Raw genomic sequence first — 22,555 nt, 5'->3', positions numbered from 1 at the left:
TGCATTGATATTGTATAGTACTAGTTTTTTAAATCAGAATTTTGTGCTGGTGCTGTATTAAGTCAAATGCCTCACACACACAAAAACATACATTAGCTCTACACAATTACCTTTGCCCACCAAGCTTCTAATTGCATTAAAAAAATCAATACCAAGTTTGTCTGACAAAGTAATATTGATTGACATTAGTTATGCTGCCACTAAGGATGTTTTGTGTTGTAGTGCCATGTTGGCTGGGGCACAGGCTGAGATGCTATGCTACAAGCACAGAACTCAACAAACATGCTTTCTCCCTCCAGCAGGCCCACAGACACCCCATCCACCACTTCCACCTACTCTCTGCACATACAGGTGTGATGGCCACCACCTTGGTCAATGCACCAGGGATTGAACCAGCCCTCCAGAGCTGAAAGCATGAACTGCTGTAGGTTGAGCTAAAGAGCCAAGCCTCTGCAGCTGAGGGGATGTAATAACTCATATCTCCTTGCGGATTGGCAGAGAAGGGGACTCCCAACACATACAAATCAGTTAGTTACATTGTCATCTATGCTGATCCTGTGGATGCTGTAGCTGAGTAAATGTTGATTGATATTGTTGAGAGGAAAGATGGTCTAATAATTAGGGCACTTACCTGGGAGCCCGGTTCAAATCCCTGTTCTACCAGACATTCTTTACCTCCTTGAATAAGTCACTTAATTTGTCTGTGCCTCAGCTCCCTATCTGTAAATAAGGGATAATAGTGCTGCCCAACCTCACATGGATATTTCTCTTCACAACACATTAATGCTTGTGAGACACTCAGATATTACAGTAATGGGAGTCGCATAAATACTTAAGAAAGCTAGATTTTGTGAAGTTATTTTAATTAAGAGGGGTTGGGACCCTCATATAAAACATTTTGTTTTTGATCATTGGCTAAGAAGCAGCGGTTAGAAAAATTTACTGATCTTCCCAGGCAACTCAGCACCCTCTCGATCTTAAAAAAATCATTGGTGTCTCTCTGTTTGTTAAATTTGTTTTTCGATATTTAGTTACCTAAAAATTTCAATAACTACACAAAACTTGAATGCTTATATCTGCGTTTCAGGAGATCACCTCTCAGCAAAGTCCCCAAGCTTCTTGGAGCTCATGCTGTTGTTGGCGCAGTCACAAGCAGTACCTATTTACAAATATCCAACAAAATTAAGGGGGCTTCTATTTCCACTGTCAGTTCCACTGTAAGTCCAGTATTTTCTCACTATGCAGCCCATTTATCCAACAGGGCTTTCACTATCCCATGTGTCCTTGGCAAACTGTCCACACGTATAATGTTAGCACCTACCTCTGTTTGTCTTTTTAATCTCACACACAAGCTGCAGACTATTTTTCTGAGGTCTGGCTGAGATAAGGGTCTTGAGACCGAGCTCATAAAAAGAGTCCAGATCTGATTAAACGGATACTGAGGTAATAGGGTACTTATTTCATAGATTCCAAGGCCAGAAGAAACCATTGTGACCATCTAGTCTTACCTCCTGTATAAGAGGCCATGACACTTTTCCAAAATAATACTAGAGCATATCTTTTAGAAAAAAAAATCCAATCTTGATTTATGAATTGTCAGTGATGGAAAATCCACCACAACCCTCGGTAAGTTGTTCCAATGGTTAATAACTCTTAGTGTAAAAAATTTACACTTTTTTCCCCCCATCTGAATTTGTCTAGCTTCAACTACCAGTCATTGAATTGGGTTATGTCTGTCTCTACTAGATTGAAGAGATTATTATTAAATATTTGTCTCCCAGGTAGATACTGCTAGATTGTAATAAAGTCACCACTTAACATTCTCTTTGTTAAACAAAGTAGCTTGAGTTCCTTGAGTCTGTCACTATAAAGGCATGTTTTCTAATCCTTTATTCATTCCCCTGGCTCTTCTCTAAATTCTCTCCGATAGATCAACATCATCCTTGGACTGTTAAAATCAAAACTGGACACAATATTCCAGCAGCAGTCATGTCAATGCCAAATATACAGGTAAAATAATCTTTCTACTCTTATGCATAAATGGAGGAATCTTGCATCGCATTTGCCCTTTGGGCCTCAGCATCACACTGGGAGCTCATGTTCAGCTGATTATCCACGACCAACCCCAAATCTTTTTCACAGTCACGGTATCCCAGAATACAATCTCCCATCCTGTAAAAAATGGCCTATGTTCTCTGTTTATACATATATATTAAAATAAAAATCACAGCTCAGAGCAACTGAACCGGTATTTCCCCTCAATGGTGCAGCAAGGGCACCCAGTTTAGGCTCCCAGCTCCTCGGTTGTCATCTCTCTTGGGAAAATGCCCACATCTCTCTTCCCTCCTGCCCCCAACCAGGGTATTTCCAGACTGTACACTCCCTGCCTATACTGTGAACTCAGCCAGCCTGCTTCTCTTCTCTTCTCAGAGGTAGTACACAATGTAATTGCCACCATTGGGACTGGTCTATATTTTTGGCGAAATTTGGCAGCAGTGGACGGGAGTTACGCAAGCTACTCTCCATAACTTGCATAACTCCCGTCGATTTCATAACTTCCATTTAGTGCTCCATCTCCACTGTGCTGCGCCGATGGGAAATGTGTACCCGTTGATGCAGTGCTATGCTTTTTTTGGAGGTGGTTTTAATAGACTGACTTCTGGATTGATTGAGTGGGTCTTCATGTCTGCTCAATTGATCCGGATATATCAATCTGAAGGCGGCGAATTTGCTGCCATCAGTGTAGACATACCCTTAAGCTATCACACAGCTCTTTCTAAGAAAGCAAATTTATTCCTACAGGTAAATGCATAACAGAGAAAACATTAGCAAGCAAAAGAAATAACCTACATGCATGCTAGTAAGTTTACCAGAGATCAACCCTTCACTCTAACAAGGGCTCTGCTTGGTGATTAGTCCTTCAAAGCCCACCCAAAGGTTTTTACTGTGTTCACAAATTCATCACAGTTTCAGCTCAAAAAAAGCACGCTCATGAGTAAGTCAGTTACTTCTTTATACAGTTTGTCTTTGAACTGTCCACGTGCAACAGATCATCAGTAGAAAAAGGCCCCTCCCCATCAGGGCAAAGCTTCAAAGATGGAGTCTGTAGGTGGACGTTTGCAATCTCCTCGTCCCAAGTACTTCCCAGGAATTCCACTTCACATATATTGCTACATTATTCAACAGTCTTTAAAACTCACAATACTTCCAGAAATTGCATTGATCCTGTTTTCCTCCTAAAGAAGTTTCATGCATTCCCACAGTAGTACCTAAAAATACAAATGTTTACTACAATGGACTCCTAAAATAACTTAATTCAGTAAGGTTTGGCTAGGATATTGTTATATCTGTCACAGTATTCATTTAGCCATATTAAAATCACATTGTTTGCTTGCACTCAGCTTACTCAACAATCCACGAATGTTCATTGAACACTTCAGCCTTTTTACATTATTGATAATGCTACCATTTCCAGCTAGTAATGGGCCAGCACCATTGTTAGAATTCTTTTTGTTCCTAATAAAATACACATACCCCGGTGAGAACCACTGCTCTATGTAACCTGTTCACTTCCCCAATAATTTGTAAAAGCTTGAAACTTTTTCTTAGTATATTATCAAATATTTTCTGACAACAACACTTTGAGAAATGCCATGTTTTCCTAAGATAGAAGTAAAAATATCTTATAGAAGATTGAAGATCCAAGATCTTATAGTCAAAATATCATATAGAAGATGGAAGTCCAAGTAACCTGAATACAAGTTGTTTCACATACCACATTTTTGTAATAACACAAGAGAACTCCATGCTTGTAAAACTAAACTGGATCTTTATTAGTGAAACTATTTTCAAACAAGGTGCAACTGAATTCTAGCCGTGTGCATTCAGGCTTACTTAGTGGTGTCTTTTCCAATTACTCTTCTTTCCTGCAACCTTTGCTCATGAAGCCAGGCAAGTAATCATCTAACCTTGCTAGTCTTTTTTTTCCAAAATACAAGGTCACCATTTTGCAAGTTTGTTTTCTGGTATATGCTGAGGATGTAAGTTTACAATACACTATGTGAGGTACTGTATTATCATACAGAGCAAGTCAGTGGCAGATACAGCAATAGAACCCAGCAGTCCTGACACCCAGCTCTAACAACTGGACAGCAATAATTATTATACTTTTTTACTGACATACAATTGGTTGACATTTACTGACAGTCAGTTTTGACGCTTTTTCTATGGCACTGTAAATTTATTGACAATTGGTTACCCAGATGGATAATAAACATCTAAACTGATGAGACTTGGTGTCCTCTCTTAGCCATAGAGGCTGCCCATTTAAAGCGTAAAGACATTAGCGGGAGAACATTACCGCTGAGGCCTTCTGTAACTGCGTTATTACATATTCAATAGCCACAGGAGACTTTTTTTTTGAGAAGTTGTGCTACTTAGCTCATCACCTTAGTTTTGAAGCAACTCTAGTAATGGCATTACTTTAAAAGACTGACTTGTATTAAGTATTGCAGCTGACCAAATTACGTGATGGCTTTTTGTCAGAGGCTTGTCCATAATTCAGGTAAAATGCATGAGATACTGAAAATGAGCCAATTCTGCAGCAGCTTTGGACAAGCCTCAGGTAGAATTTAAGCATTCAGAGTACTGGCAGTGAAAGCATATATACTAACACAGATCCACCATGCAAGCTATTAAATTGCCCCAAATAAAATTCTAAGCATTTTATTTAAATAAGACACCATGCAGCAGAAGCCCAGTGACACAGTTTTGTTTTCTAGGTGCAGTAAAGCTTCACCTGACAGCTGCTGTACACTGAGTCTGAACATAGGAAAACATGGAAGCAAAAATGAGTAGCCATTCAAGCAGATCATGTCTATTCATTTTCTTGTAAAGTCCAGAGACCAGATATAGGAGGGACTGTCATGGAGCCAGTTATGACTTTCTAATTTCTAAAGGCAACGTCATGTCACCCCAATCCCCAGAGGAGTTTAGAGTTGTTTTAAACTCTGCTAACTGGTAACAGTTGCCTAAAGACTGTCTGCCAGCTGGGGGCAGCCACATCACAGCACACTCAGGCCACACTTGAGAGGCCCCTACACCTAGATCTACATGGTGAAGGAGTTGACTCTACTTCATACCTGGAAGGGGCTCCTCTAAACCAATGGAGTCTGCAACCGGTGAAATGTAGCCAGAATGTCATAAAGGATGCAGAACTGGCCAGAGAATCTGGTCCATACTTTCTATGTTACCAACAACTGGTCATCTCAGATCCTTAAGAACACATGCTTATTGCTATAATCAGGACCGGCCCTAAACCAAATGGCGCCCCAGGCAAGGAGAGTCTTCGACGCCCATGTCGCTCCATTTGTTAAACTTTTGAATATCTTATTTTTTTATTTCATGTGTAGCACACTTCATGACTTGGATGCATGATTTATCCCTATCATATAAGATGATACATTTGCATGCAAGGATCTGTAAATCTGTATTTATTCATACCATATATAAGCAAATAAAAAAATTGTTACATCTCACTGACTGACTGGCAATGCCCTGTGTCTTATATACCCGGGAGGACAGGGCTGACAACATTCTAGGGGGTTTGAGGAAAACATAATTCCCAGAAGGTCTGGAAAGTTCCATGTGATTCTACAGAGGCACAGAACATTCTAGGAGGTTAGTGAAAAATGAATTCACATACAGAATACCTGAAACATTTTACTTCAAATATTCCATTTTCCCCTTTGTCACTAACAAAAACAGCACCCTGAGCCCAGGGCCCCCACGAGCCCGGCACCTCAGGCAATTGCCTGACCCATTGGCCCCTAAAGCCAGCCCTGACTATAAATTAGTGTTAATTGTACTTTATTTGGCAGTATTGACACACAGGTCAAAGACCAAGGTGCTGTAAAGTTAAATCCAGGTCCAGATCCAAACTCTCTCATAGTTCAGGAACATTCAGATCTTGAGTTTTCATCCTGGCCCATTTTAGAGATAAGGACCTGCTAAAAAGTCTGGATCTGAACCCTGTCAAAATTGACCAGTGTTGGGACCTTGGGTTTTGTTTCAGACACATTGCTAATGGAGACTGATCCACACTTTCACCTCTACAGATGTCTCTATAAATCAGCATTGAGAAAGCCTGGTGCAGTGGGGTGCAAATGCTTGCACTGCTACTGTTTACCATATGGAAAAGTCAACCGCGAGCTCAGCCAGAGTTTATCATAGTTCGCATTGGCTGACTACATGCTGATTACTAGTTAATATGTAGCTATGCAAATTAGGGACTGTATCTCTGAATGAAGGGCCTAACCACATGAAGCCCTCAATCAGCCCGCACATTTTTGCATTGGAAAGTTATTTTTGTTTAAGCAAACAGAGATAAAATCTAGTGAGGGTGGTACATTTAGGGAACCTTCCCCTTTTCCAGAGCCCCGAAGCCATAGAAACCTGAGCTCTCTCTGGTTTACCAGACCCCTTGTAATAACTTCAGCACACTAACATACACAGAGATGTAGGTCACTGAAAGATCAGTGTAAAATTCCTTCAGCTTCATTAACCTGCTTCTTAAAACATGTGTTTAGTTGCATTGTCACAGCTTAATACTAACACTTGCTTTAACTCCACTTCTACTAACTGGTCTTCACTAAAATACAGAAGATGGACTGTAAGTAAACCCCAACAGACAAGCGATTATCACCATTACCAGCCAGCCATCCAGGAGTACACCTGAAAAATGCTCTGACAGGGGTAGAAAGTGGGCTAGATTCACAAGGGGGACTTAAGCATTGCTTGCAGCACTCAGTGTTGCAACACCTAACTTTCAGATGCCTTATTGCCAAGTGCAGTTAGGCCGGAAAGAGAGCAAGAATGTCTCTGCAACCCAATGGTTAGCTCATGTGGGGAGGCAGAAAGCTGGGTTCCAGTCCTTGCTCCACATCAGTCATAGAAGGGATCTGAACTCACCTCTCCCTCATCCTAGGTGAGTACTCTAACCACTTAGCTGTAGGACAAATGCAAGTGGAAAGGGAAAAGTAGTGTCTCCTCCTGCTGCTTTCTGTCAGAGGGAAGCCCAGATCAGGCACCTCGAGCAAGACAGGCAGGGGAACATTTAATTTGTGGATCCTGCCAGGGTTTAGTCAAGAGTGAAGCACCAATCAGCTTGGCAGTGTCACAACTTAGGCACCTGAAGGACTTCACTACTTGAAACTTAAGTGCCTTCAAGGTTAGGTGACAGCTGATCAGTGGTTTTGTGAATGCCAGAGGCACATAAAAAATGAACTAAGGAATCTAAAGAGGCAAGGAGGTGCCTAACTTCCCCCCCGCATTATGAATCTAACACCATGTCTTCCTCGATCGTTGGAAAGTTCCTAGTTGGCAAATTTTGGGCGCTACACAAGTCTGAACAGCAGCAAGAACAAAAAGCTAGGAATCCATGTGTGACAGTGCTTACCCGGCACTTTGAATGCCTTTGAAAGCATTCTACCAGTGATCAGCTGCTTGGCAAAGGAGCTCCATCTTCAATGTTTTTAAATGAGTTAAATGGTAATGCTAGTTTTCAACTGAGTGCTAATTAGCACCTAGCAAATTGCTAGCTGACTCTCAGCTAGCCTTTTTAATTATAGGTAGGACAATAAATAGGCAATCTTAATACTGGCATTTCCTAACTGCTGGGTGCTTGATTTTGCAATCTTAATGATCTTTTCACATGCCATATAAACACTCTAAAAGTATATGTTATCGTTATCCTATGGGTAAATTAGGGACTTGAGCCTGCAAAGTTATTATTGCACCACCTGTTGAGAGAACTACTTTCACTTTTTTTAAGTGCTTTTTGGGCCCAGTACTATGTTTAAAAGACTAACTGCTTCAAAAAGCATTGCTGTCACCGGAGTCCAAACTGTCAATTGTGAAACCCCACATGCTGTTCAAAGGAGTGTAACTATTGCCGGCTTAATGGTCAAAGACATTAAAATGACAAAAACTGTACTAACACCCCCATGACTTCTGTTACTGTGTAATGGAGAAAGCTACAATATGATCAAATGCTAGGCTCTGACTTGTCAGATTCCTGGGCTTGTTATGTGTAAGATCTCTTCTCCTGTATAGATGCATTTTCCTTCAGAAATTGGAGAGCCTATACAGCTGCTCATGAACATTGCAAATGCAAAGTTATCAGGGATAAACAGAAGAAACTTCTCTCAGCTTCTAGCCTCATATATCACATTCTGAAAAGAAGGTACATTAATTATTCTGCTGATTTACAAAGCAACCAGCATCCTCTTTTAACTCAGTCAACCAACCTCTGGCCCTGATTCTCCACTGAAGAAGCACTTAAAAACAAGTCAGAGAGGTGCTTTAAGATACATTTGCATCCACCTGATTTGGAGTGGGATGCAGGCAAAGTGAAGACTAGTGGAGTATTGTCTTGGGTACTTTCAGGTCTGCAAGCAGTTAGTAGGGGAGTTGCTTGATAGGTGGCACAGCCATTGCAGCTGTTCTAGAAGAACAGAAGAATTGAGATTGCATTGGAGGACAAGTGCAGATTCTGTGTCATTGGTGGCTATCTTCACTGACACCGCAATGGCACAGAATGACATAGTGTTGTACTTAGCCTTGTTCAGTCATGATGGTGGTGTGAATGCTTGTACACTATTGCATGATATTTTTGTGAGTCTGTGCAATGTTTAATAGGCATGTGCAGGGATTGCAGTGGTGACTACAATAGTAAAATGCTCTCACACAACATGGCTACAGTGGCTCATGTTCCTCCACAAGCGGGTTAGGATTAAACAAAGCCCGGATCCAATCAGAGTCCCAACCGAATCAGGTTAACCTCTATAAAATTAAATGATCCCTCAGTAATTTTGAGTTCTGAATACTCTTTCTAGCTCTTCTGTCCTCATCCAAAGATTTAAGAGTCTCCTTTCTTCTATTAGGTCCTTACCTTTGACTGCTCCAAGGCCTTAACATTTTGGTTGGAGTCCGGATGTGCATAGCTGACATTTGCTTCTTGTGATCTCACTGCAAGAAGCAAAACAGGCATAGACAGCATTCCACAGCTCCTGCATATGCTGCAGCTGGCACAGACAACTGGTTAACGTGCAGCTGGCTGCTTTTTTTATCTGCTCCCTTAGATCACCTGGGAAATTACTCTGAAGAGGAACCAAAGCCTCACAAATACCTTGAAAGCAATCACATAAGCAGGCAAGCTACAAATTTGTAAACAAGGAGAGAATCTGTGAGAAATGCCAGAACACACATGCCAGAGGTGTGTTTAGTAATAGGACAGATTTGTCATAAATGCAAGGATTTCTCTTTTCTTTTGCAAAATGTACAAATCCAAAAGAATGCTTTAGGTGAAGGAGCAGCCACAATACAGTACAGATGGTATTTCAATGGAAGCAGTCACCCATGGGGCTGGGGGAAGGAAATAGCACCAGGTGTTTGAGAGGTTAGCAGGGAGGAGAAATATCACTAGGTCAAGTTTACAGTGCATGCTGGGGCATGAAGCACTTGATATGAAGAGTGGAAGGACTCACACCCACCACATAAATTATTTGGTTTAGGAGCTAAGCCACTAGCCATGCAGGATACATGCACAGCTTTGTATGAGCACAATGAAGATGCAAAACAGTGGACAAAAAATTGGACATTATAAACAATGATGTAGCAGTGCTTGGTATTAAAGTCTGCTTAAATACATTGGGTTGGTCATGTCATCCCCATTATATTGTCACTAAGACATATGACATATTAGAATGGAAACTGCTATAATATGTCATATGTCTTAGTGACAATATAATGGAAACTGCTATATTGTCACTAAAACATATGACATATTACAGCAGTTTTCTGGTAAATATAAGATGAAAGTGGGTACCACTATAAATCTCATAATATGTTCTCCCTGAAAATGCCAGTTGGCAGTAAGACTAATTAACTAAACAAATATTGAACCTGGAAAACGCAGAGGTCCTATGGAGTGGGTAAGCTTCATGGTGCAAGTTGCGAAACCACATACAACAGCAGTGAGACTGTGCCTAGGTTCATGATACCTGAACACAGCAATATAATGAGAGCATTACTTGTCTGAGGATGCAATTATTAAATTGGCTAATGCCCAACCTTTTAGTGTCCTGGATACCAGATCTGGGTAGTTGGCAGATAAAACTGAGTGAAGAAAGTTCAATGATAAGCAGGTTTAACCCAACCAAAGGAGATAAAGATTTATCCATTTACTCTATAGTATTCAGTCAGCCCAATTAGTGTTTCAAAAAAAGCATGGATGACACCTATGACAAGCTTCATGAGGTTGTAGCCATTGTGGAAGAGATGTTGGTGTTAGTGCTACTGTTCAAGAATATGAAGCCAATCTGCATGTCATGCTCCCAAAGCATGGGGAAAAGGGAGTTGGGTTAAATCTGGACAAATACCTATTCCAAGCAACTGAAGTATGTTCTTCATATTCTCTCAGGGACAGGAATCAAAGCTGATGCTGTAAAAGTGGCAGCAATCACTGTGATGGGGCCACCAGAGTATTGTGCTGAATTAGAAAAAATATATGGAACAACAATTTGCCTTGTCACGTTTATAAAACACCTTGCAGAAATTGACAGAGATAAGAGATCTCCTAAGAAAACATTCAGTTTCTATGGGATGGCCATCATTATTCTGCCTTCACCAAAATGAAGCTAGTTGTCAAGGGGAGGTATATTGGTACAGGATGATATTTAAAAGAAGGAATGCTGTATCCAGACAAGGGCTTGGAAATATGCAAAAGAGAAGCCAGTGGTTTATCCATCCCAGTCTTTCATATCCACAGAAATAAATCATGCTCAATTTGTGAAAGAGATATATGCACACATTTGGCTGTGAATACTTCCACCAGATATGTATGAGACATTTATGTCCCTTGTGACATGCCATCTTGCCTATGCAAAAGGAGGCATCAGATCTTTCCACAATGGAAAATGAAAACTACTTCATTGTCATCTATCATAGTCATTTTTTTTTAAGTTGGAGGAAATGAGAAACACAAAGGGTAAGATCATCAGATGGTGTAAATTGATTTAACTTCACTGAGGTAAAAGAAGCTGATTTACACAAGATGAGGATCTGCACCTAATCTGTCAGTGATTGCCAACAGGATAAAGCCATGCCAAGAAACAAAGACATTACGTTGTGCAGAAACATTACACGTTTCCAGAAAGCTGATCTCTAAAGTGAGAGAATTCATACACTACCACTATGTAAATGAGCCTTAACAACAGTTTTGCATTAAAGTTACTCATTTCCTCCCCCCCATCATCATGTATAAGGGAGAGCTGTGACAAGATACTGTACATAAAATTGGCAGCACTATTCTTGCTCAATAGAATGGGAAAGTAGAATCGGCACTCAGATTAATATTAGAGAATTATTAAAATGCCTTTTTTACATCTGCTTTTAGAATATATTGTTTTTATTTCTGAATAGCAACAAAGGACTTTCATGGCTTAAGATGTACAGACAAAACAGCGAGGCTTGCCACATATTTTTTTTGTTTTGTTAAGGAAGCATAAAGGATTTAGTTTAGTCCTCTTACTTTGTATCTGAATTGATATAGATTTCTGCCTATTACAGGATGGGTTTATTCTCCTTGGAACTAAGGAGACTTTGATGTGACCTAATGGTTCTTCAAAATTTGTTAGAAGGCCAATAAAGACCATCAAAGTAAGTTATTATGGTGGATGCTTCACAAATGAGGGGACATACTAGACAGTTAGGAGTAAATGGAAAATTCAGGCAGAACATTATTCTACTGAAAAGGTAATAAATATATATAAGTGGCCAAAGGGGACCATGAAAATAAATAGAAGAAATGGGTATAAGAGACAACAGTTGAGTACGTGGTATCTCTAGAGCTGGAAAGGATAGGGGTTGTGCTGAAAGACTGGTAAGATGAGGATATGTGCATTAGTTATTTGATTGTATATGAACTGTGAGGATTTTGAATATTTATCTACCTTCACATAACTGTTATTTCAATCATTAAATTTAACTAACATTTCTTTGAGTGTTTGTGTGAAAACTATACTGGCCTCCGTTTCCCCATAGGGTGCAAGTGTAATATTGATTTGGAATTGTAATCTCTCCTGTGATTTGGGATGTATATGCCCAAGATACCTCCTTTCTCTCTGCATACAAGTTATTATGGTTGAGATCAGGTGAGGGACTCTTCATGCATGGTTTCTAGATTTGAACAACTGAACTCTAGGTATTTTTGGTAAGGGCCCTGGAACACACTTCAAAGGACAGAATGCAAGACCGTTGAGTACTAGTAATTAACTGAAAACCCAGCAGTTTTGTCAAAGTTTTTCCTGACTGGAAGAACTGGAAAGTCTGTTTCAGGTGACCACTGCTGAGAGGCACATAACTCTTTATTGCTAACATTTTAAAACAAGTTTTGTATTGCTTTTATAAATTCTGTGCATGTGCTTAGAGAAGTGTTTGCCAGCTGTATGTTACATCTCAGATTAAGTAAAATAAACATAAAATATCAGAAATGGGAACAGATTGCTCTAATTAAAGCAGATAAACAGTATTTTATGGTACTGTTCACTATAGTGCAGTGACATAGTCATGTTGTCAGCTAAAGGTCTTGCTTAAATAAGAAGGGCATATAATGGATACCAACCAACAACGTCATGGGAGATTCTTAAACTAAACCAAACTCTACAATTGTCTAACAGCTCAAAGCTAAAGTAAGTCACAGGGGCTGATGTTTATTACTTCTGATTTTGTAATGGCATCGTAGGATGTCAGGTTGTTTTTCTCCACATTTCAGAGGCCTATATCGTCTGGTAGAACATGAAAAGGAATAGTCACCTGGGAAATGTGCACATATTTGCAGCGTGGGATGCGGTGTAGGATGATCGGACTGAGTGAGCACCATCAACTGCTAGGGTGGTTCATTGGTTCTTAATTCGCCATTGCTGATTTTCATAGTGAAATTTTTGCCAGCGTTTATAGTCAGGGAATTATTGAAACATTTCCAAGAGGTTGGGCATGGAAAATTATTTGCCTGAAAACAGAAAAGAGAAAAGAAAAGGAAACAGAATTTAAGGATAAAGCAAGCTCCATTTTCTTTGGAACATGATTTTTGGGTACACCACTTCATTTAGTATGATTAGGATTACTTATTTTTACATTGCACAAAAGTTGCGGGGGAGGAGGGGCACTTCCCAGAAACAAGAGATACTGGTCCCTGTCCAGAATTGCCCACCAAAATCACCAATCCTGTAATGACTTGCGTACACAATTAACTTTATCTACATGAATAAATTGAACCATAGGAATAAATCTTTGCAGGAGTGGGGGACTAAATCATACAGTCTGAACTGTGCAGGCAGACTCTTATATGTGCTATTCCATAGAGTTGGAAGAATCCACCCCTATGGATCAGTTGGAGGATCAAGGCCTATGTTTAGAAATGGCACAATGACAGGTAACAAAAAGGTGGGGGGAGGACAATGGTTAGAGCTATATTATCAGCTGGTGATTCAGTTTAGGTACATTCACATCATCTTATAATTAGCTTGCAAGCTATTTAGGGCCATGACGAGGGCTTGTCAGGGCTACTGTAATACAAATAATCTTGATGTTTCACTGTATGTTTGTAATATTCAAATTGTGATTATGACTTCATGTTTGTAGGTGCCATGAGAAGTTACACACGTGTATGCTATGTGCAAAGTACAAGCATGCTTTCCTTTACAAAGTGGGGTGAAGCCACATGTGAGTATTTACAGACTATTCATTGTTAAAACAGCATTTGACTCCAACTTGGAGGGATATGTCTGAAGGCTGTTTTGGAGAAGAGCTCATTTTAGAGGCCATCCTTATTTATCAACTTCCAAAAACAATCCACAGTGCAGAAGACAAGAGAATTAGGAGTGTATTTGAGGCATATTATTTCAGCACCTTGTCAAATGCTTGTTCCCACTCAAAGGAAAAAGTTAATTCAATAGTGATCAAACAAGCCTGAGAAGTGCCCCAAAATGGGAATGGGTGTAATAGGAGTTACATATTGCACTCTCCTCTGCAAGTGCTTTAGTGAAAATTCATCTTTAAAAACAAAGGTCTTCTTAATCTCCAATGGTACAATCAACAAAAAATGATTAAAAGTGACAAAGTCTCTTCTTCTTGTGCCTGATGCATGCATGCTGCCTTCCCATCACATTTGCGCACACTGCTCCTGGAATGCTGGTTATTGACTTTCGGGTTCTTTTCACTCCTAGAACTGCAGACTCAGAGGTGTAATTTATTACTTCACAGCTGCAATCTTTTTAGTCAGTGATTCTACTTTGTCACCATTACCAACTTGATCCAGTGCTTTCCTTCAAAGAAACCAGGTAACCTTCATATCTATCATCTTGGAGTGACTGAAGTGCAGGGGTTAAATGTCACATTATTCAGTCTTCGGGTATCCAAGCTTTTGCGAAAACTGACAGGTATATTCATCTGTATTTTTATTAGAATGATAGATAACAGAAATCTTAATACACACTAAAGTGGTATATTAAAGCTTTACAAGCAAAAGCATCCTCTATTTTGGTTTGTGAATTATGCACCGTTAACTTTTGAGGTGGATTTTTCTACTGCAGCTGTGCAGTTTGTTGTCCATCAGCTGCCAGCATTTTTAAAATACACAGTTATCATAAAAACTATTCATTGTGATTCATTAATCATTTAACTGCAGTTAACTGCTAGTTTGTCAGTGTTAAGTGCTCTTTTCTTTATTTCATGCTGTTAACTGCCAAATAAACCAACAAATAATGGTAACAATTGGTTTCCCAGAAATCATTGTTCAAATGATCAATATCATTTTTTTAAAAAAAAATCATTTTGTCGTCCTTTCCTTGTCCTTTCCTGAAATTCAGTTCTATAAGCCAAGAGGATTTGAAACACATACACATGCAACAGTGCAGTAATCAGACATGGCAATATAAATAGGATACACTAATAATAATATACAGCAAGGTATCCTCAAAAATGATCAGAATAAGAATTTATGTTCAGCAAATTTAAGACGATACTAACTGCTTATGCTTACTAGGAAAACATACTACAAACAAAGAAGAAAAATAAATACTCATTTTAAAAAGAGAAATGCCATGATTACAACTCCCTGCCTTACATCCTCAATGTGCACTCAACCTTTTCACTCTGCCTTAATTCTGCTTAAATTGCCTTTCCTTCCTTTCTGAACAGATTCCTTTTTTGTAAGAGGTTCTCTTTTTTGTCTCACTGAATAGGGATGTCCCTGATACATTTGTTCAGCTTTAATATTTTGAGAGTGGAAATTCTGAATGATGAAAATCAAATAAGGAGAGACATTTTATTTCAAAATTCAATTATTTGGGTTTTCCTTTCAGTCAGTGACAGAGCTATTGTAAAGAAAGTTCTACAAAGCAGTCAATACAAAGCAATCCCACACCTTAATTTAGAATCCCCCATGTTCCAGAACTTAAACTGAAGTCTGATCCTCTTCAAAATGAAGACAATGGGAGTATGCCATTGACTTGAATGGAAGCTAGAACAGGCCCTTTGTCTTTAATTTCAATATATAAGCAGATCTTACATATCAGAAATATTGCCCCCATCAGTTCCTTGTAGCAACACCGTCTCTGGGAGCAACAATTCAGTAGTAGGAAATAGATGATGGACAACCAGTGGCAGGCCTGGGTGGCCAGGAAGCTTGAAAATATCATAAGAAGAGAAGGGGAAACTGACTGGGATAGAAGACACTATACACAAATTTAACTTTCAGATTGTACGTACAGTACTAGAATGCATCCAGTCTACAGCAATGTATATTTATTGGTCAGTTACCATACATATTCTATATAAACTACACAGAAAAAAACCCTTATGTTAAAAGACTATTAAGGTTAAAAAAAAGTCAAGCACTCAAAAGTAGAGGAATGCCAGAATTAAAGTTGTTTGTTCATCTTATCAGCATAAAACCCAACAGGGCAAAGTCAGCATTTAGTTTGAGCGGGTGGTGAAGCCTACCACCTTCCCAGAAGGGACAGTTCAGTGCTCCTACTAGGAACAAGGCTGTTGGGTGCAGTCTCTTGGCCACAGGAACATATGGGGAAAATGAGAGTGAAATAGAAAACAGAAATACATAAAAAGTCCAGAAATACATTTAAGAGGCAACATGGGAAGCAAAGAAGGGGAACCTAAAGAACTACCAGGAAGCAGTTAAGTTTTTTGTATGAAAAAACCAAAAACACGTTTGTGTAGGGGTCAAGGGGCAAAAAAGAAAAATCCCTAAATTTTGGGTGGGAATGAAGATTTATACCATTGCTGTGAATTTAGAAAATGGAGCTGAAAGCTCTAAAAAACTTGGGAATAAATACTGTGTAACTTGGGTGGAAAGGAAAGAGTCAGCAAAGAGAGCATCTCAGTTCTGCGCTGTGATGTCATCCTGTCAACACAAAGCCCAGCTCTGTGAAGTCGGTGCTCAGGTCAGCGCGGTATCTGGAGAAGATGAAGACTGGCCTGCTTTTTCAGGAGAGAGACTCAGCAGTTCAGAGTGGGAGCAGAATAGCTCGACACATTTTCATGGTCATATAGACACAGAGGGGCAAGTCAGAGAGAAAAAACCTTAAAGAAAAGATTTACCAGCCAACATGGGAGGAAAAAGGTAAGAAACTCAGATAAGTCACTGAAAAGAAATACAAAACTATTTAGGCACAAATACCGCAGCAGACTCAGGGAAATTCCTAAATCAAGTAGAGCTTTGAAGATTTGACTCATTGAGGAAAGGCGGGCAGATGGTGCTGTGAGCTCCCGGGTCCTAGGATTTTTCTGACGCTAGGAATGGTGGTTCTGGGAGTTTTTCTATCTAAATTGAGAGACCAGTAAAACAATATAATAAGGGGATATAAAGCAAATAAACACATTGTTTAAGATTCTCTGGTTCATGGGAAGATGGGATTTGAAAGTCCTGGGAAGTTTGTCAGCAAGGGGCGCATCACAGTGAACAGGAACTTTGAGTCTCAAATCTGAAGCGAGCTCTCTTCTACCTCCACAAAACTGTTAGCTGGAGCCCTGAGGGAGTGCTGAGGATGGATTCTAGGAAAGTCCAAGCACCCAGGAGGCACTGGGTAGAACAACTCCACTGAAATTCCATCAGGGAGATTAAAATGAGCAGAAATTGCAAATAAAAGCTACAACATTATTAATGGAAACAGTTACTATAAGACACATTACTTCTCTTGCACTCCATGTTCTCCCAATACACATAAGCCTAGCAGGTAGGAGCTGATTTCAGAGGAGATAAAACTCCTTCACATTCCCATGACAGTAAGAGACATAAGCTTCTCACTGGCACTACTTGCTGTGTTGAATCTAGACTGCAGGGTTCACCCTCTAATGACTGTGCAACCTGTAACAGATGGTCAACTAGAAGGTTGGAGGACAGCATCTCTCTTACAGAAGATAAACAGCAATGCCTGCTCACTCAGCATGTGGCAGGGAAGTGGCCACACTATGTACTACAAACAGCCTAGCCCTCTGATGCCCAGATCACAGTGGGCGGAGGGGGGGCGGGGAGGAAACTCTGTGGCTTTGTCTATAGTACAAAATTAATTCGACCCAAGTAATTACTGCAGTAGTTCATGTCCACACTATGATGCACATCCCCACCAGAAGTACTTCTACCGATTTAACTGTGTGCAGCATTGTGGGGAACTGACAGCTGGAGCCATGCCACCAGGGGCTGACAGCCTGAGGGCAGTCTCTAAGGCCACCTCATCTTAATCCTCTGTGTTGAAAAGGGGTGACAGGGTAAAGAGTCAAGGGGACAATAAAGAAATTCCACCTATGAGGGGAAAAATGAGTATGGAAACATTATGTAATTGCACATTGATCTCCCCACTAGGGTTTTTGCACAACAGCTTTGTGGGGGAAGGAATTAGATCTCCCTTATCTCACTGACCATCCTAATTTAATCCAGTTTTGAGGAGGCTGAGATGGGAAATGCAGAAGCTTCTCAGACTATTATGCCTTGAGGCTCTGGAGTTTTATTTCATTGCTGAGTTGTGTATGAAATGGAAAATGCACTGTATGCCATTTTGCATGCCCCAAATCTCCGACAACAAGTCAGATGCCCGCAAATCATGAAACAGTTTCCAAAAATGAAATCACATTGGAAGAAAGAAGGACAATTTTCCAGGAGATCTAATCAGGAGACTATAATTTCCTTCCTTTGTTTTCTGAACTGGGCTTGTGCGGAGTTCCTAAGTGGGTTCTGTATTGACTGAATTCCCAGACAGCTGGAAAAGAAATGCATCAAAGCCCCAATGAGGGCAATTTGAAGTCCATGTTGATCAACAGGTACCAGGTCTTAACCCGGATGGGTGGATCATAAAGGGAGGAAAAAAAAAAAGAAGGAATCCTGTAACCGTTGGCTCCTATCTTCCTCTGCACATACAGACCATTTGGAGACTCTCTACTTTTTAACATCACATGTGGTTTATTTACAGTGGTCCCTTGTCACCTTTAAAGCATTCTACAGTATCCCATCTACAACAACATCTAATTCTTCAGACCCTTAGACCAAGGATAGGAGAGACAGATCTCTCCTGGCTCTGGTTCTCAAACCTTGCCTGCCGGTCTTATTTATAGATCTCTCTCCCCTTCCACTTAATTCCATTGTCATCTATTACTCCCCGAGCTAATGGGATAATTAGGACTTGAATTCTACTCAGTCCATTCTAATCTGTCAATTAGGCATAGTTTTGCTAGTCAGGGTTATTCCAAGTGATTTAATTGGGGATATAGTGATCAGAGTGCTGGTATTGCTTCTGTTGCCCAGCACTCTGATCACTGTATCCCCATCTCCAGGATGTTGTGGAGGTCAGACCAGTGTCTATTGGTTCTAGGTGGATGGTACATGTAAGGTACCACTGCTTTGGGTGCCCAGAGAGTGTTACTTCTCCAGGGTGTTGTAGGACATATGGAGGTCAGGACCAGCGTCTGTTCATACTGAGCAGATAGTGCATGAAAAGCAAGGTGCCTGTGGATATCCAGGCCTTTTAATCAATTTCAAAGTTTCAGTGAGGGCAATTTGAACTTTTAGGCAAATGTCATGGTACTTTGAGTCAGCCTGGCCAGATGGATTTCAAAGAGAGACGGGGGAAAGGGTCTATAGATGCCTGGGGACTATTATGTCTCCAGGGTACTGTGGATCATATGGAGGCCAAGACTAGTGTCCCCTGATGCTAGTTGCATGAAAGAAAGAGGCCATTACATCTCCAGGTCCCATCCTGTAGGTGTATGTGTGTCTCCAGGGTGTTGTGGAGCATACGGAGGTCATACCAGTGTCTACTGGTCCTAGGGGGGCCTTAAGGAATTTTCTCAGATAGCTGCAGCTTCTGATACCCCTGATTATTGACAAGTGCAGGACAGCAGATGGCCAGCCACTTTGGAATGACACCATTCTGTTCACTTTGCCAAGATGACCAAAGGACCACAAGCAGGCAACTTAAATCTGCATGCCAGTCATTAACCCTTTTAGTTGATACCTTCCTTCTCCCATGCAGCTGGAAAGGCAATGCCAGCAAAGGGGATTTCCTTCAGTGCTTTACATCACTGTGAAGAATATCTAGGACTCTTAAGACAAATTACTGATCTGACTGCTCATAGTAACACAGAAAGCTTGACCTACTCTTAGATGCAGAAAAGCAGCTTCACATATTATTATTTGATTAAAAGTCAATGTTTCTATTGCTCTTTTCCCTCCAAGTCTTTTCTCCCCTTCCCAGATTCTATCCCATCTCTTCCCCTCCCCTGATTTTCTTGCCCTCTTCGCTTCATGTTTTACCTCTGCATGATTCTTCCTCCCAATTCCAAAGCTGCTCCATCAGTATGGAAGATAGGGCAGAGAGGAATGTCTACTGATGGGCAGGAAGAGGAAGCTCTGCATTTTTATGCCTCCTTGGTAGAGTGTTTCTGCTGCAGTACCCAGGAGCTGGCCAGCACCAACAGAATTTGATTGGTATGTGTGAGTGAAGATAGAAAATGGTTTAGCCCAGCAGGCATTTGTCCAGCCAGGTGATAGGTGGCCAGTCCTATGTCACAACCACAGTTTGCAGTCATGAGACAGGATAGCAGAAGCAGGAGACAAAGTGGAGATCAGAACCGCAAATCGAATGCCCGGAGTCACACCAGGTCAGGATGCCAGGAAATCAGAGAACAGGAGCAGGCTGGAGTCCAGCTGTTTAGACAGCTTCCTGTTCCTGCTGCTGGCTTATGTACAGCCCATGGTCCAATCAGCTGCTTAGGGTTCCACCAATAGGACTTCTGGGAAGGAGCCTCAAACTGGGGCAGGAGTTTGTGAGTCTGAAGTAAGCAATTGTCAACAGTTGGAGTGTGGTTGCTTCCATGAAACCTCTAGTACTGGGTTTGAGACCTGGGGGCATGACATTATTAAGTGTACAAGGGGAGGAGCAGCAGCAGGATGGCATGTGTTAGGGAAGTAAGAGAAGCTTTTTCATTTGTTGCCCCCCACTTATAGGGCAGGCAGAGTAAGGTGGGGGGGGGGGAAAGATATTTACCAGGGAGGAGGAAAGTTGTGGGGAAACATATCCATTAGTAGTTGTGACTGTGGATAAATCATAATCTGTTCATGAACAGTTCATGTTCTGAGGTAAGGAGATGATCAGGCACTATTTATACTCTTCTGGCACTTCCCCTTCTTCCCGCACCTCAGCTTAACTCTTTTCTGGAGCACAGGCCACAGTGCTGCCTTTTCAGAAAGCATCACACAGCTTAAATCTTCAAGGCTATTGTACGTAAAACCCAGATAAATAGATATTCCCAGTCAACTGCAAAGAGTGAGCACCATAGACTATCTTAGTCAAACACTTAATGCACACAGAAAACACTGTAAATAGTATTTGGAATACTATGAACAACACTTAAACAAAAGCTATTGGACAGTAAATCTACTGGTTTTCCTCATACAGGCTTCCCTACTTCATTGCTATTACGTGTATTTCATCATCGAATCATAGAAATATAGAGCTGGAAGGGACCTCAAAAAGTCATCAAGTCCATCCCCTTGTGCTGTGGTAGGGCCAAATAAACCTAGATGATCCCTGACAGGCATTTGTCCAACTTGTTTTTAAAAGCTTCCCGTGATGGGGCTCCAGAGCTATTCCAGAGCTTAACTAGATTTACAGATAGAAAGATTTTCCTAATATCAATCTAAAGCTCCCATGCTGCAGATTAAACACATTACTTCTTGTCCTACCTTCAGTGGACATGGAGAACAATTACTCTCCATCCTCTGTATAACAGCCATTAACATATTGGAATACTATTATCAGGTCATCATCCCTTCTCCCCATCATTCTTTTCCTCAAGACTTAACATGCCCAGATTTTTAACCTTTCCTCATAGGTCAGGTTTTCTAAACCTTTTATCATTTTTTGCTCTCCTCTGGACTTTCCAGTTTGTTCACATCTTTCCTAAAGTCTGTTGCCCAGATCTGAACACAGAGCTCCTGCTGAGGCCTCACCAATGCCAAGCAGAGCAGGAAAATTACCTCCTGTGCATTATATAGAACATTTCTGTTAATACACCTGTAATGGGGTTACACCCCCCCTCTGAAGGGAACCCCTGTTGTTCAGGGGTGTCTGCACCTCTCTAAACAGTCCCAGGCGCGGTATTGAGTGATACCCCAGGGCTTTCTCCTTGGAGACAATAGATTTGCCCTCTCTGGTCCCCTCTGGCCCTAGCTGGACCCCTTAGCAGTTCAGATCCCCTTCTGAAGGTTTATCACTGTCCAACTGTAGCATTTCTCCATTGGCCTATGGAGGTGGTGGAAGAGACGTCCCAGCACACAGACCTTAAGAATAGGAGCCACCCACCACCATATCCCTTTAACTAAACTACTTTCAGTTCTCTGGACCACTTCCCCACAGCCCCAGACTTCACCAATGCTTTACCCTTACCTCAGGGCTCTTCTACGTTCAGGCCCAGCAGTCCTCCAGGAGCTTTTTCTTGTTCTCCAAGTCCCTGCCAGCACTGAGCTATCTGTGGTGCTGCGGTTCCTTTTAGCCAGCCAGAAGCACCAACTGCACATCTAGCTCCAGTAAGAAACTAATTCTAGGCACTACTGCAGCTCCTTTTATACTAGCCTGCCACCCTCTGATTGGCTAGACTCTTGCAGCCTCCCCTCCTGATTGGCTGCCTCCTGTGCAGACTTTTTAGGTCGATTGGAGGTCTTAGATCTGCTGCACCTTTCCTTGGATGGGTGTGGCAGGACCCTGAGGCCTCCAGGGAGGGGCCTCTGGGCCTAATCCACCCCATCACAACAGCCCAGAATCATATTAGCCCTTTTTGCAGCTGCATCACATTGACAACTCATATTCAGTTTGTGGTCCACTATAACCACCCATAACCTTTTCAGCATTAATACCACCTAGACCGATATTGTTCATTTTGTAGTTGTGCATTTAATTTTTCCTTCTTAAGTGAAGTACTTTGCACT

The 22,555-nt window shown here is 41.1% G+C and overlaps 1 long non-coding RNA gene across 1 annotated transcript; it reads right to left on the bottom strand.

Annotated features, from left to right (window-relative positions):
- Positions 1-2,779: 2,779 nt before the first annotated feature.
- Positions 2,780-22,148, bottom strand: LOC137154671 (uncharacterized). The gene is made up of 4 exons (XR_010920272.1): positions 22,017-22,148; positions 12,874-13,069; positions 8,951-9,027; positions 2,780-3,269 (listed from the first exon to the last, which is right to left on the bottom strand). It is a non-coding gene; the product is annotated as an uncharacterized lncRNA (long non-coding RNA).
- Between the last annotated feature and the right edge of the window lie 407 nt (positions 22,149-22,555).

Source organism: Emydura macquarii, unplaced genomic scaffold (genome assembly GCF_026122565.2).
Source record: "Emydura macquarii macquarii isolate MOO-44397 ecotype Brisbane River unplaced genomic scaffold, CSIRO-AGI_Emac_v2 contig_1263, whole genome shotgun sequence".
Taxonomy (NCBI): Eukaryota; Metazoa; Chordata; order Testudines; family Chelidae; genus Emydura; species Emydura macquarii.
The sequence above is the reverse complement of the archived record's forward strand: the minus strand, read 5'-3'. Positions and strand labels throughout refer to the sequence as shown.